At 40.9% G+C, this 15,215-nt stretch overlaps 1 protein-coding gene across 5 annotated transcripts in view; it reads right to left on the bottom strand.

Moving 5' to 3' along the window:
- The window catches only part of TMEM94 (transmembrane protein 94), a 117,726-nt gene extending 102,865 nt beyond the window's left edge, over window positions 1-14,861 (bottom strand). For 2 of the 5 annotated variants that reach the window (XM_032209432.1, XM_032209433.1), the window contains exon 1: window positions 14,686-14,861. The gene's annotated coding sequence lies outside the window, so the exon portion shown is untranslated. The remainder of the gene's footprint in view (window positions 1-14,685) is intronic. The other 3 variants (XM_032209430.1, XM_032209434.1, XM_032209431.1) reach the window with 2 other exon arrangements.
- Window positions 14,862-15,215: the final 354 nt, after the last annotated feature.

Genomic DNA, 15,215 nt, shown 5'->3' with positions numbered 1-15,215 from the left:
CCGCCCCAGGCGCCTGATGGATCCGGAAGGATTTCAGAAGGAGCTTGGAGGGATACCTGACTTCCTTGCCCACAACCCGACAGAGGCCTTAGTCCCGGCCTGGAATGTTGAAGCGGCTGAGGCTCGGGATCGGATTGCACCTTTGCGGCCTCTCCGGGGCAGTAGATCCAGGAGGGCACCTTGGTTCACCGAGGAACTCCGGGAGATGAAGCGCCAAAAGAGATGCCTAGAGCGACGCTGGAGGGCTAGTAGCTCCGAATCTGACCGAACACTATTTTTTTTTTTTTGTAGTTCAAAAGTTTTATTTCTTTTAAAACAAACATTTCATCATTCCTCAATCAGTAAGACATCGACGTACAATCTTTGTGTGTCAAAATAGTTCTAGTTTACCACCAAATTCTTGTCTAGCCTAATGTTCCCTCCCTCCACCCACCCCCCGACTTCCCAGAACCCGTACACGGTATGGATTTTTAACAAACACAGTCTAAAATCTATTGAGAAAAAAGAAATAAAGAAATTAATGACATTCTACATTGACCTTAGCTCCTTCTTGCTAAGCTAACTTTAAACAATTTAAGTCATTTCCGATCTTAAGCATAGGCTAACTGGAATTTCTTGGTCCCGTATTTATTTTGTATATAGTCAATCCATTTTTTCCAGTCTCGTTTATATCTCTCATTTGAGTGATCTTTAAGATATGCCGATATTTTAGCCATCTCGGCTAAGTTTGTAACTTTCAATGTCCATTCTTGAGTTGTAGGCAAGTCTTCCTTCTTCCAGTATTGCGCCACCAACAGTCTTGCTGCCGTTATTAGGTGCAGAATCAAGTTACTCTCTACCACTGTAAAATCAGTACATATACCTAGTAAGAATAACTGAGGAATAAACTTTATCCTTCTTTTAAAGATATTTTGCATAATCCACCATATTTTTATCCAGAATGCCTTAACCTTTTGGCAGGTCCACCATATATGATAATATGTAGCATCGAAAGAACCACACCTCCAACATTTAGGCTGTACATTCGGATACATAGAAGCCAGCTTTTTAGGATCTAAATGCCATCTATAGAACATCTTATAAAAATTTTCTCTCAGATTTTGAGCTTGTGTGAATTTCACATTTGTTACCCATATTCTTTCCCATGTATCCAACATTATTGGTTCTTCAATATTTTGAGCCCACTTTATCATACAATCTTTGACTAATTCTGTTTCTGAATCCATCTGTATTAATACATTATATATCCTCTTTATATGCATTAAGCTTTGATCTCTTATTTGTTTAAACAAATTATCTTCAGCTTGGATAAAACCAATTTTTTTATCTATTTTCCACCTGGCCTATAATTGCCCATACTGGAACCATGTTTGAACTACCTTCTCCTCTTTTAATACCTCTAAAGATTTTAGTTGTACCCCCCTTTCCAAAATGAGCAGCTGTCTATAGGTAGTTCTATCCTGTTTTTGTGCTATGTTCATATTTTCAATTGTATGTCTAGGAATTGCCCACATGGGTATTTTGTCATTTAATTTATATTGGTATTTTTTCCAGACCCGCAGTAAAGCATTTCTTAAAATACGACTTTTAAACTTCTTATCCAGTTTTTTGTTGAATAACAGGTAAGCATGCCAACCATATACCAGATCGTGTCCCTCGATATTCAGTATTCTATCATTAGTTAAATGAGTCCAATCACTAATTACAGATAGCGCCACTGCATCGTAATATAATTTTAGGTTAGGTAATTTCAAACCTCCTCTCTCCCGTACATCTTGCATTATTTTCATCTTTACCCTCAGCTTCTTTCCGGCCCATACAAATTTGTTGATACCCTTCTGCCATTCTAAAAGATTCGCATCTTTTTTAAGTATAGGTAACATTTGGAAGAGAAATAAAAATTTTGGTAAAATGTTCATTTTCACTGCCGCTATCCTACCCAGCAAAGATAAGTGCAATTTCTCCCATTTTTTCATCTCTATCTGTATACTATGCCAAAGTGGTTCATATTTATGCTTATATAATTTCCCGTTTGAGGTTAATATTGACTCCAAGATATTTGACTTTTTTGACCACCTCACATCCTAGCATCCCTCCTAGTTCTTCCTTTTGTTTAGTATTCATATTTATAGCTAATATTTTGGTTTTTCCTAAAATTATTTTAAAACCAGATACTTGACCATATTGATTAATCGTATTCATTAAAACCCTACTGGATTCCTGCGGTTGTTCCAATATTATGATCAAATCATCCGCAAAGGCACGCACTCTGTATTCTTGCTGCCTAATCTTGATCCCTTTTAGACCATCCAAGCCCCGTATTTTATTCAACAATACTTCCAAAGTTATAATAAACAATAGCGGGGACAAAGGACAGCCCTGTCTTGTACCTTTTCCAATTTGAAAAGAGTCTGTTAAACTTCCATTGACTATAATTTGTGCTGTTTTCTGTTGGTATATTGCTTTAATTGACTGTAAAAAATTATCTCCTATCTGCATTTTTTGCAATATCTTCAACAGAAATTGCCAATTAACTCGATCAAAGGCCTTCTCAGCATCCAAGAATATAAACGCAGCAGGGATCTGGTTGTTCTTTCCCAGATATTCTAATGCATTAATAATTAATCTGACATTACTTTTCATCTGTCTCCCCTGTATAAAACCTGTTTGGTCTGTGTGTATCAATTGTTGAAAAACCAGCATTAACCTATTTGCTAGTATTTTAGTAAAGATTTTATAATCTACATTAAGTAATGAGATAGCTCTATAATTTTTTGGATGGGTAGGGTCTTGATCTTCTTTGGGTATCAAAGATATAAACGCTGTCTTCCAAAATGGAGGCACTTTACCTTCCGTTTGAATCTTATTAAATAATTCTCTAAGAGGTTCTACCATTTCTAACTGTAAATTTTTATAGTAAACCGCTGTCAAACCGTCTGTACCTGGTGCTTTCCCTAACTTTAATTGCTTAATTACCTGCAAAATTTCCCCCGAGGTTATTGGTTGATTCAATTTTTGTCTGTGCTCTTCTCTAACTGAAGGTATTTTCTCTTTATCTAAATATTTGTCTATATCTAGACCATTAATTTTATCCCCTTTATACAATTCTGTAAAAAATTCCCGAAATACCTTTTGAATCTCTTCCTGTTGAAACACCTCCTTCCCTCTGTAAATCAGTTTAGATATATTTCAAGTTTTCCTTTTTTTCCTAATCTGATAAGCTAACCATCTGCCAGGTTTGTTTGCGTTACAAAAGGTATTGTGTTTTGCATATAATAAATTAGTGGCTACCTGGTCAGAGATCAACATGTCAAATTGAGATTTTAATATGGTGATAGCTTCCTTAACCTTTGTATCGCCTGGATTCATTGTTAACTCCAACTCTTTTCTCTTAATTTCCTCTTCCAATTCTGTTCGTTTTAACCCTTGTTTATATCTATGTGTTTTATTTATATTCATCAGCACTCCTCTCATATACGCTTTGCTTGCATCCCATACGAATTCCATAGATGTACCCTTATTCATATTCAAAATGAAATATTCAGATAACAATTTTTTACAATCATTAATATACTTTTCATATCTAAATAAGTTTTCATTCAATCTCCAAGACCTTCTTGCCTGCACTACCCTTCCCAACTCCATCCAAACTGGGTTATGGTCCGAAAGGACCCTAGCCGCAATCTTTGTCTTCTTGACCCTAGAAAGCAAATCATTAGTGATTAGTATAAAATCAATCCTTGAAAGGGATTGATGTCTATCAGAGAAGAAAGTGAAATCATATTCCTCTGCATTTCTTTCTCGCCAAATATCTCTCAGTTCAAAGTCGTCCATCATGTCAAAAAAAGGTTTGGGTAGCTTTGCTCGCATCTTAGTATTTGGGCGAGAAGTCTTCTTATCTCTCTTAGTGTCTATCACTCCATTCCAGTCACCCAATAGTATACAGGAACTATAGTCCCACTGTACTAATTTGGCATGAAGATTTCTATAGAATCCATCTTGCTGTTGATTAGGAGCATAAATTCCCAAAAGTAATGTCTTTTTCCCTTCTAGGATTAGGTCTAAAGCGATATATCTTCCGAAGGGATCTGCTTCAATTAATTCAGCTTTCATGTCTTTTCTTAAGTATACAACTATACCATTCTTCTTTTCCATAGCAGAAGCTACAAAATGTTGACCAAGTTTTGAGTTAATCAGATATTTTTGATCAGTTGATTTGATATGAGTTTCTTGCAAACAAATTATGTCATTCTTAAACTGTTTGAGATAGTGAAGTATTTTCTTTCTCTTCTGTGGGGAATTCAATCCATTGACATTCCATGTGAAGATCTTAGTTGTCATCTTTGGTTGGCTGAAGCATTTTTAGAGCTTCTTGCATGGCCTGTTTAACCTTAGGCCTAGCTCCTCCCACTGCTTCCAGACTTGTTATTGTAGCTCCTTGATCGATGGCCGGTGATTGTTGATGTTGTTGCTTTTTAGCTTGTTTCTCCATTCGTCTAGTAATCATACGGCTAGGTCTTTGTTCCATAACACCTTGCGCTTCTAGAAGAGAGAGATGCTCCATCTTATCTGACAGTTGTGTAGTTTGCTGCCTGTCCTGTCCTTCTTGTGGTCTTTCTCCAGGTCCAGATGATGCAGGATATCCAGCCTTCAAAATATTATGATAAAAATCTCGGGCTTTCCATACAGAGTTGAGGCGATATCTTTGCCTATCAAATGTAAATATAATGCCAAATGGTGCGTCCCATCTATACTGTATCTGACAGTTTCTGAGTTCTTCGACTAAAAAAGCGTAGTCTCTCCTGGCTCTTAACATTTGAGGTGGTATCTCTTTCAAAACAATCAGGTCTTGACCGCCAATTTGGAGCTTAGTGTTATAAGACTCTTGTAGTACCATATTTCTAAGCTCTCTTGTAGTGAAGTATATAACGATGTCTCGAGGAAGCTGTTTCTGCTTTGCCCCCCCAGGAGTTAACGCGATAAACTTTGTCGATCTGCCAGTCGAGGTTAGTCCCTGGTCTTCCCACCAGGCGGTCAAAGGCTTCTGATAGGATCTGTTTCAGGTTCTCCTCTTTCTCCTCACGCAGCCCCTTACTCTTAATGCCAGCTCCATTTGTCTATACTGTATCATAATAATTTCTTTTTCAGCATTTTCCACTTTTTGTTCCACCGCCTCTGTTTTCAATGTCAAGTTGGTATTAGCCTCATTAAGATCCTCTAGGCTATCTTCAATTCCGGAAACATGTTCTGTCAATACAGTTACAAGTCCCAGCATTTCATCTTTAATTTTAACAACCCTGGCATCGATTTTCTCATACAACTCCTGTTTAAGTCCTTTTATTTCCTCTTTTATTTCCCCTTTTATTTCTTTTATTTCCTCTTTTCCCTCCTGTTTTATCTCCTGTTTTATCTCCTCTTTAAAATCTCTAAGTTTATCTTCCATTTTAATTGTCTGTGCGTTAAGAGCCACACTTAATTCACTCAAGAAGAATTCTTTCGTTAACAAATCTCCAGCAGGGGGCGTAGGGAGCGGAGGCTGCAACCTTGTGCCAGGCACTGGGGATGTGCCCCTGGGAATAGAGGGCGACGGTTTCAGATTAAAATTTGGTTTTGAGGCCATTCCAAATTTTATCTTCCAGCAATTAATAAAACTCTGCTGCCTGACTGTGCAGCTATAAGTAAAGATGCTGAATTTCTCCCTTTACTTTGAAATTTGAGGCTTGGCAAAACTTTCAGAAAATAAGGATTTTGGACTTTAGGATTTTTCAAAGGATTTCAAAAAAAGGGGGGAAGGGCATTGTCACAAAGCAGCTCGGCATATTCAGCGCCATTTTGGACTTCTTTATATCAGAAATATATATTAGCAATGTTGATAAAAGGAAGGTCTTGTAAACTCTTCAGAGAAGTAAAACTAATTAATAAGAAACTGCTAGTCGGCTGTTCCTCCCTTTTTTTTTTTATAAGCTTCGTAGAACTTTGCAGACAGTTTGCAGAAGGTTTCAAAAAATTAGCATTGTAATGAAACAGTTCAGCATATTCACCTCTGTTTTGAATGTCTCTATATTAGCAAAGAGTCTTTTAAAACTTTAAAAGTGAAACTAATTAGTGAAGATCTGTTGGCCGACTGTGAGGCACTCCCTTTCTTTGACGTTTTGAAACTCCGTATAATTAGATAAACAATGTTAGTCAGCAATTCAACTGGCTCATCGCCATTTTAGACACCTCTTTAAGTAGATAAAATAATGGAAGAAGATCTTGTAGCATAGAAGCTAGATTTAAATAAACAATTAATGCTCTCACATACGAATTCTGCTCGTTTCGAAATCAGGTAATTCAATCTTTGAACTGAGTGGGAGGGAAGCTTACTTGGGGCTGCAAGGATTTCCAGCGCGGAGCAGTTCTGCCTTCAGCTGGCCCCCCTTCTCTTCACAGACACAGAAGCTGCAAAGATCAGAAAGGCATTTGCTTGACAAAACTTCTCTCCTTTCCCTTCTTTTCCCGAAGAGGAAGGTGTCTGTCAGATGTCTGATAGATGATCATCTTAACAGATAACGCCACTGGTAATACGGGAGCAGCTGTGTTTAGCTGCTACCATCAGTAAGTCCCGCCCAGGAAGCCCTGACCGAACACTATTAAGAGCCTTTATTAGGACTTATTTAGTGGCGATACAGGTGGCAAAATGTACATATTTTTCCGCTCTTATTGCATCCGCGGAATCCCGCCCAGCTGCCCTGTTTAGGGTGACCCGCTCCCTCCTAAAAGGTGAGGAAGCAAGGGAACCCCTGCAGGGAAGAGCTGAGGAGTTTGTTCAGTTTCTGTCGGATAAAATCACTCAGATCCGGGTGGACCTGGACTCTACTTGGGCAGCACCAGCTGAGATGCTGAGGGAGGGTCTTAGTCAGATTTTCTGAGGAAGTGGACAAGGCCATGGGAGCGATGAGTGCCTCCACCTGTTTATTGGACACGTGCCCCTCCTGGCTAGTCTCGACCAGCAGGGAGGTAATAGGAGGCTGACTCTAGATGATTACGAATGCATCTTTACAGGAGGGGTCTTTCCCACAGCCACTTAAGGAAGCGGTGGTAAGGCTCCTCCTTAAGAAGCCTTCTCTGGACCCAGCTATTCTTAAGAACTATCATCCTGTCTCCAACCTTCCTTTTCTGGGAAAGGTTGTTGAGAAGGTGGTGGCTCTTCAACTCCAATGGACCTTGAATATCTAGACTCCTTTCAGTCTGGCTTCAGGCCTGGATACAGCACAGAAACCGCTTTGGTCGCACTGGGCGCTTTGGTTGTCTGGCGGGCCAGGGATAGAGGACATTCCTCTATCCTGGTGCTTCTTGACCTCTCAGCGGCTTTCGATACCATCCACCATGGTATCCTTCTGCAACGGTTAGAGAAGGTGGGAGTGGGAGGCATCGTTCTATGGTGGTTCTCCTCTTACCTCTCGGACAGGTCGCAGTCGGTGTTGGTCGGGCGACAGAGGTCGACCCCTAGGCCCCTTAAATGTGGGGTGCCGCAGGGGTCAGTCTTTTTCCCCCTGCTATTTAACATCTACATTAAGCTTCTGGGTGAGATCATTCGACAGCACGGGGTTAAGTATCATCAGTATGCTGAAGATACACAATTATATCTCTCTGCCCCGTGCCAGCTCAGTGTAGCAGCGAACATGATGTGCTGGTGCCTGGAGGCTGTTAGGATCTGGATGGGGGTAAACAAACTCGTGCTCAATCCCGACAAGAGTGAGTGGCTATGGATGTTCCCCCCGAAGGACAGCCCAGATAGTCCATCCTTGATCCTGGGGGGTGAAAACTTATACCCCTCAGAGAGGGAACGCAATTTGGGGGTCCTCCTGGATTCACAGCTGACACCGGAACACCATCTGTAGGCTGTGACCAGAGGAGCCTTTGCCCAGGTTCGCCTGGTACATCAATTGCGGCCCTACTTGGATCGGGAGGCACTCCAGACCGTCACTCACGCCCTAGTCACCTCAAAGCTGGATTACTGCAACGCGCTCTACATGGGGCTACCCTTGAAAAGCGTTCGGAGACTGCAACTAGTCCAGAATGCAGCCGCGAGAGCAATATTGGGTGTACCTAGGTACACCCATGTTACACCTATCCTCCACGAGCTGCACTGGCTACCTATTGGTCTCCGGACGCAATTCAAGGTGTTGGTTATTACCTTTAAAGCCCTGCATGGCTTAGGACCAGGATACCTGTGTGACCGCATACTGCCACACTCCTCCCAATGGCCGTAATCCCACAGGGTGGGCCTCCTTCAGATGCCGTCAGCCAGACAATGTCGGCTGGCGGCTCCCCGGAGGAGAGCCTTCTCTGTGGCTGCCCTGACCCTTTGGAATGAACTACCCCCAGAAATCCGGACCTCACCCACTCTCATGGCCTTCAGAAAAGCTGTCAAGAACCTGGCTATTCCGGCAGGCCTGGGGCTGTTGACTTCATTGTTGAAGTCCAGCCCCGACTGAAATGAATGTATCTGTGTTGTTTTTTAACTTGTTTATTTTATTTTTATTTTATTTCCCCTCTCTGTAAGCCGCCCGGAGTCCTCCGGGATTGGGCGGCCTATAAATAAAATTAAAACTTGAAACTATTTTTGGCTTTGCTTCCTCCATCAGTCTAGTTAGAGAATAAAAAGCAGGAAGAGAACCCAAAGGAAGAAAATCAAACCAAACCAAAATTACTTTCAGGAAAAGTTGACTGTGGGGAGAATCTCCTACTACAATATCTCTATGCTACAAATTAGAAAAAGGCAAGGGCTTTTCCTGCCCACCATCTCTGTCATGGCCCATATGTTAAAGGACAGCCCTTCTCTGGAAATTAATCTTGCTCTGAAATTCACACATTGATCTACTGTATACAGATATGATAATATGTAAATATTACTATTGATAATCACCATCAATCATCATCCTAGCTTTTTCCCTCCGCAGATGCAAGGCCCGCTTTCCAGGTCAATATTATCAATATTACTATTCGTTTACTAATTAGATTGCTATACTGCTACAATCTTAAGATGTTTAGTGGCACTCAAAAGCTTTCATATTAAAATAATTGATGATATAGTAAGTTAAATTTAAAAAGTTTCATTCTCAAGCCAGAACAGCATATAATTTATCTGAGGGTGTTGCTTTGATAATTTATCTAAAAACATCTTCTGGAACAATCCTTTCTCATAACCACTGATTGGAACCAACCACTCTTACTATAGGTAGGCTATAAGATCCCTAACACCCAGATGAATCTCTAAGCTCAAATGAAAGACAGGCCTCCACCATCTGCACTATGTATATCTAAAACCCATATATGTTAGTATCACTCTAAAAACCAGGGCAACCTTTAAATAGCTGGGCAGCCAGGCCTTTTAACAACAGTTATCTTGTTCTCCCTACCACAACCAATATATTCTTTTCTGAGTCTTAGTTGATAAGCTAACTTTTTCTACTAAGCCCCACTGAACCAACCTAGGAGAGGAAAATGCCAGTGGTTTATGGTTCCCCGTCCCCCTCTTCATGTATCCCATCCAGCCACAGATGGTATCACCCAATGTTGCCACTTTTCTGGGCTGCTGTTTTTCTTAGTGTCACTTCCATTGGCATTGTGACTACACAAGAGAAGCTCTTCCCTGTCACACTTGCATCCCAATTTTGCACACAAGTACATAAGGGGCGGAACCTGCATCATATTGCCATTTTCTCCCCTTGTCTCTCATAGATGCTCATAAGCAAACTCCTCTGTTGAGTCTGCTACTCTGTAACTAAAGTATTACTTTCTGGTAAAGAGACAAAACAAAAAGCAATTAGGGACATGTTGGAATAAGAATGTGGTAAGAAGTTGCACATGGACATTCCGTAGAGATCCAAACACCCTGATCAGACAAAAGCCTATTGCAAAGAAGCTGCCCGTTGCTCAACAATTATGCAACAGGAGCTAAAATTTGAGCAAACTCAGCAGCTCCTGAGGAATAACCTATTACATATTTGCTACTACAGTTAGGATGTGTACTTATGTTTCTTTTTTAGAATGGGGTCAATTCCTTTGTTGAAGAAAAGAGCTGTATCAAAAACACAGACTATTAGCAAGTGCACATTGTTTGGTGCGGCTTCAACCAATACTGTACCTTACAGAAGTCAGAATTTTGCTAAACACTAAAAGGGGAACAAGTCTGTTGATCTGATACCTTGGGTTTGAACATGAGAATCAAGAAAAATATTTTGGGGAGAATCCAAGTTAATCAATGAGAATGAAGAAAAATATTTTGGGGAGAATCCAAGTTAATCAATACTTTCCGTGGGAAATCACTGGGCAAACAAATCTATTTACCTTTTTTACAAAAACAACAACCCCTAGATATTTTAAATCAACTCAAACCTATCACTTCTGCAATCTCTGAGGAAAAATGCAGGTGAAAACCACAAAAAACAAAGCAGTTATTTATTGGGGATTAAATCTACCAGTTGCCTTTGCAATTGTTACATGGGAGGCATTAAATCTGCCAGTGGATAGCCATTGTCTTGGTTATTCTTCTGCTTTCTTTAATAAAGATTTCTCCTGGAGAATTGTTTGCAGTTTCAAACCATCCTTAGAGTTGGGAAATCTTTTCTAACTCTGTATTGAAGTCTGTCCTCCTACAAGTTAAATCCATTATTCTGTGTTCAACATCCTGGAATTAGAGATTAGGCCTTCTTCTTTATTAATACCCATATAGGTGAATGTCTATGGAGATTCTCAGTCATCCAGGTCCTGGTTGTCTCAAATGTGCTTTTTTCTAGAGGCAACTAGATTTCGGGGGTGGGGGGTGAAGATGTTTCGCTTCTCTTAGTTCTGAGCTAAAAAAGCTTTTTGGATGAGAAGCGAAACATTTTCAAAGAAAAACCAGGAAGTCCAGCTGTCTCTTGAAAAAAGCACCTTTGGGGCCCATATAGGTGTTTGAAAAATGCTATTGGATCCCCAATCAATCACTTTCTTCAAAGAAAAAAATATATATCCAGATGCCTCAATCTCATAAAATCCCCCAATTACCTTGGGGTTTTTTTCCTGCATTTGTTCAAGCTTGTCTGAATCCTACTGTGATATCCAAAATTGGACACTAATTGAACGGGAGTATGACCAATGACAATTATAATGTAATTATAATTCCCTGTAATTTGGAAATAGTACTTCTGTTGATGCAGCCTACTGATTCTTCCATGCTAGACAGCTTTCTCTCCATTTCCAAGCCCCAATTTCTTAAAAATAAGGTTGAACCTAAATTTCAATCACCTTCACTTTTGTTGGCTTGTACTTAGAACTTGGTATGATAAAGTTATGATTAAGTTACAAAAAAGGTCAACAGAAATAGGAATTGTCACAAGCCTCAGCTTTGCTGAAAGCAGGGTTCAGCTGTTCCATTTCCAGCTAAATTTGCATATTAGAAAAATGTTGAATAAGCTCTTGAAATAAACCCGTTTTGAAGAGGACTGTCATGCCAGAACTGATCCAGAAGTAGCACAAAGTGTGTAAAGTTTGCATTCCTTTTAGCAATCACATCATATTACTGAGCCATATTTAGCTTCAACTACTATGCCAGGTGTAAGTTTACTATGTCCGATGTCTCATGTTCTATAATTTGTTACATGATTTCTTTTTCTTCAATGAAGAGAATTACACAGATCTCTCTTCAATATAAATTTCTTATTTACAATCCAGTTCTAAAAAGTTAATTCTTATTTTTTTCTGCCTTCTAAGGCAGAGATTCTCAGACGGACTGGGGAAGGGGGCTGCAACCCACTCCCATTCTGGTCATAGACAAGCAGCTGGCATCAGACAAAATCATATGGGAGGCTTCCTGAGTGCTACCCAAAACAACCCAGTCAGGATCGAAGTGCTTTTGCCAACTTATCTTCCCCCTCTTTCAAGAGTACCATGTTTCCCCAAAAATAAGACAGGGCCTTATTTTCTTTTGAACCCCGAAATAAGCGCTTGGCCTTATTTTCAGGAGGTCTTATTATTTTTGAAGTTCGGGAGGCAGTGAGTGTGGTCACTTTATGGCTGCTGCTGTGTTACAATATTTTAGGCAGGGCTTATTTTGGGGGAGAGCTTAATTTAGTGCATGCTCTCAAAAGCCTGATTGGGCTTATTATCCAGGGAGGTCTTATTTTCAGGGAAACAGGGTAGTTCTTCCCAGCTTCTTCTTAGAGAGCACCACCCTGGATCCTGATGCTGAGTTTCTGCACCCATTCCCAGGTGGGCCAAGTGCTACAGCCCTCCTATTTCTTGTAGGAGGGGATTGTCTTGCAGGAGGTCAGTTGCACCTTTAAAAAAGGGGAAGGCAAGATTAGCAAAAGCAATTGGATCCTAACAGGGCTACTTGGTGGCACTCAGAAGTGAGTTGTGCCTCCTGCTGAAGGCTGTAGCTACAAATGCAAAGGCTACTGACAGCAAGTCTTGGTTCTGGGGGCAAGTTCTAATGATTCTGTTTTGGTGCAAACTCCTAGTTCCTGCTCTACCTGAAATGGGGAATAGGTTCACACACTAATCTATTAATGTGAGGGTTATGGCCTCACAGAATTTGATAATTCACTTTAAGATATTTGTTATCCAAACATCTTCCTGGCCTTAGGTAGAAGATTGGAGTAGAAGACCTCCAAAGTACTTGGTCTAATGTCTGTTGAAGATGTTTGTTTTTTTTAGCATTCCCAGAATCTATTAAGAAAATTAATAGAATAAAAAAATGAAATTATTAATCTGATAAAACTTCACAGAATAACAGATTTTGAAGGGACCTTTGAGGTCTCCAACCCCCTGCTCAGACAGGAAACCCTACAGACAAATAGTTGCCCAATCACTTCTTAAAAAACTTGTTGGAGCACCCACAATTTCTGGAGAATAGTTGTCCCACTGATTAATTGTTCTGTCAGGAAATTCTTCTTAGTTCTAGGTAGGATCTCTTCTTCATTAGTTTCCATCCTGCCTTCAGATGCTTTGGAGGACAGATTGACTGCCTCTTCTTCGTGGTAGCCCTTCAAATACTGGAATACTGCTATCATGTTACCCCTTGTCCTTCTTTTCATTAAACTAGACATGCCCAATTCCAGCAACTGTTCTTTATATGTTTTAGCCTCTAGTCCCCTAATCATCTTTGTTACTCTTCTCTGCACTCTTTCTAGAGTCGCAACATCTTTTTTTTATTGTGGCGACCAAAACTGCATCTCCTGAAAAAATGGTTATATTGCTTAAATTATTTCACTCCAAATAAGATCAAATACAATCATTTGGCCAGAATAAAGTAAGGTAAGAAGAAAACTATAATTAACATACCATTTCCACCACTGGTTCTTAAAAGACATACAACATAGCATTGGGTGTCTATCCCAGGCAACACAGAGACATGAAAAACTAAAGTAAACCACAGAGTTAGCATAGTGTTTAACCGTAATTTTGCTTACTACTCTTGTTATAGCCAGCAATTACATCTAGAAACACTAAACAATCCACTTAAAACAATTTACTAACTACACATTTTAAACCGCAAGTGCTAAACTAAACTTGAAGAGGAAAGTAGTATATCATTGACTGCAGCGCTGAGAATTGATTCTCATCATAAAGGCACATTTTGGTCTGCGACGTCTGCATTATTTAGTTTAAGAAGCCTTGTCTGAACGCATTCAGGTACTGAAACGATTGATTAAAGCAGATGTTCTTCAATTTAGGGGGAATACAGTTTTAAAAATCAGCCTGAAATCCAAAGAGAGAGATTTGTTTACAAAACTCTAAACCATAGTTTACTGAAGTAATCCAGACACCGAGTTTACACTAAGCCAGGGTGACATTTGAGAATGTTTCTATATGTACAAAGCTGGAATTGCTCAACGAATACTTTGCGACAACGGAGACCCGGACTAGCCAACTAGGGAAACCCATCGCTGAAAGACACGGCAATTGTTCAGAACTTCCTGTAACAATCCCCACGCGCACCGTAATGCGGCAATGCGGGTCGCCTATTTTATCCTATATAAACTCTCCGTTTGAATTTACTAATTCGGAGATGTTAAGACTGGACTATGTCGAAGGCAGCCAGGCCTTCCCCCCCCCCACTCCTTTCTTCCAAGGGAAAAACAGTGGCCGGAGGTAGATAGCGAACTCTGGAAACGCCAGCAATTTTTGCCGCTGCATCGCCGCCGGGTGGGGTGGGGGGAATGCAGCTGCGCCAGAGTCAAAGAACAACTCGGCTCCGACGCTTCTGCAGAGCACGTCTCAGACGTGCATAGTACGCGGCGAGGATTTTGCAGCTGTAAGGGACCGCGTTGAGCGGGAACTTCCTATTGCTCCTGCAATGACTTTCCGTCTCCGTTAGGCATGCCTTGAGCGGCGAGAGCCGGATCCATCCGGCCTACCGTATATTTCACCCATATTTTGGGAGGCAGAAGCACAGTCCGTATATAAAGCAGCAGCAAGGCGGAGAACTTGACTCTTGGCTGTTTCTCCGGGAAGGCTTCCTCGGCTTTGCGACGCCGTCTCACTCTAACGCCTGGCGAAGCCCCATTCAACCAAAGAGGGGGGCCTGTGGGGATGCTTCTTGGTGGGGTTGCTGTGTTAATTTGAACCCCACTGCAAAGACCAGGGCTAAAATCAAGGCGGTGGGTAGCGCGACCTTCTCCCCCGCTCTTTTTCGTGAAGGCTAAACTTACTCACCAGCTTAATCTGCGGTGTTTTTTCTGTTCATAGAGTGGCGGGCATATCCTGGGGAACCTTCTTCCCACTAACTCTTTCAAGAAGCCCCGAAGCAACCCTTCATTCCACCTCGTCCAACATCGCTAGCTCCGCCATTCTTACTACTGGCAAATAGCCCGCTTTCCCCTCCGGGGATTTATGTGTATGATTTCAAGTACAGTGAAGCAAACCTCGTCTGGATTGGCTGTGTTTGGCTAATATTTTAAGCGCTTTAGCGGTGGTAGGTTAAACTAGGGAAAGTATTGACGCTATTCTTCCGCCCTTCTTACCATTGCATATGCTCTAACTTTAAGCTCTAGTGGCTGGTTTAGGAATTGAAACGAGCTGGTTGTTGATCGTAGTTAGCAAGCGTTTCTTTAAGCAACAGATCTTTATATGATTATATGATTTCTCACAACCTTGGCGCACAGGCTATTTCATATTGAAAGGGTTTCGCTTATGAGTCAGCACGGTCCTCCTGATAGATACTATTATTATTTGTTTTAGCGTCT

This window comes from Thamnophis elegans, chromosome 2, assembly GCF_009769535.1.
Source record: "Thamnophis elegans isolate rThaEle1 chromosome 2, rThaEle1.pri, whole genome shotgun sequence".
NCBI classification, from domain to species: Eukaryota; Metazoa; Chordata; class Lepidosauria; order Squamata; family Colubridae; genus Thamnophis; species Thamnophis elegans.
This window is presented reverse-complemented; position numbering and strand designations above follow the sequence as displayed.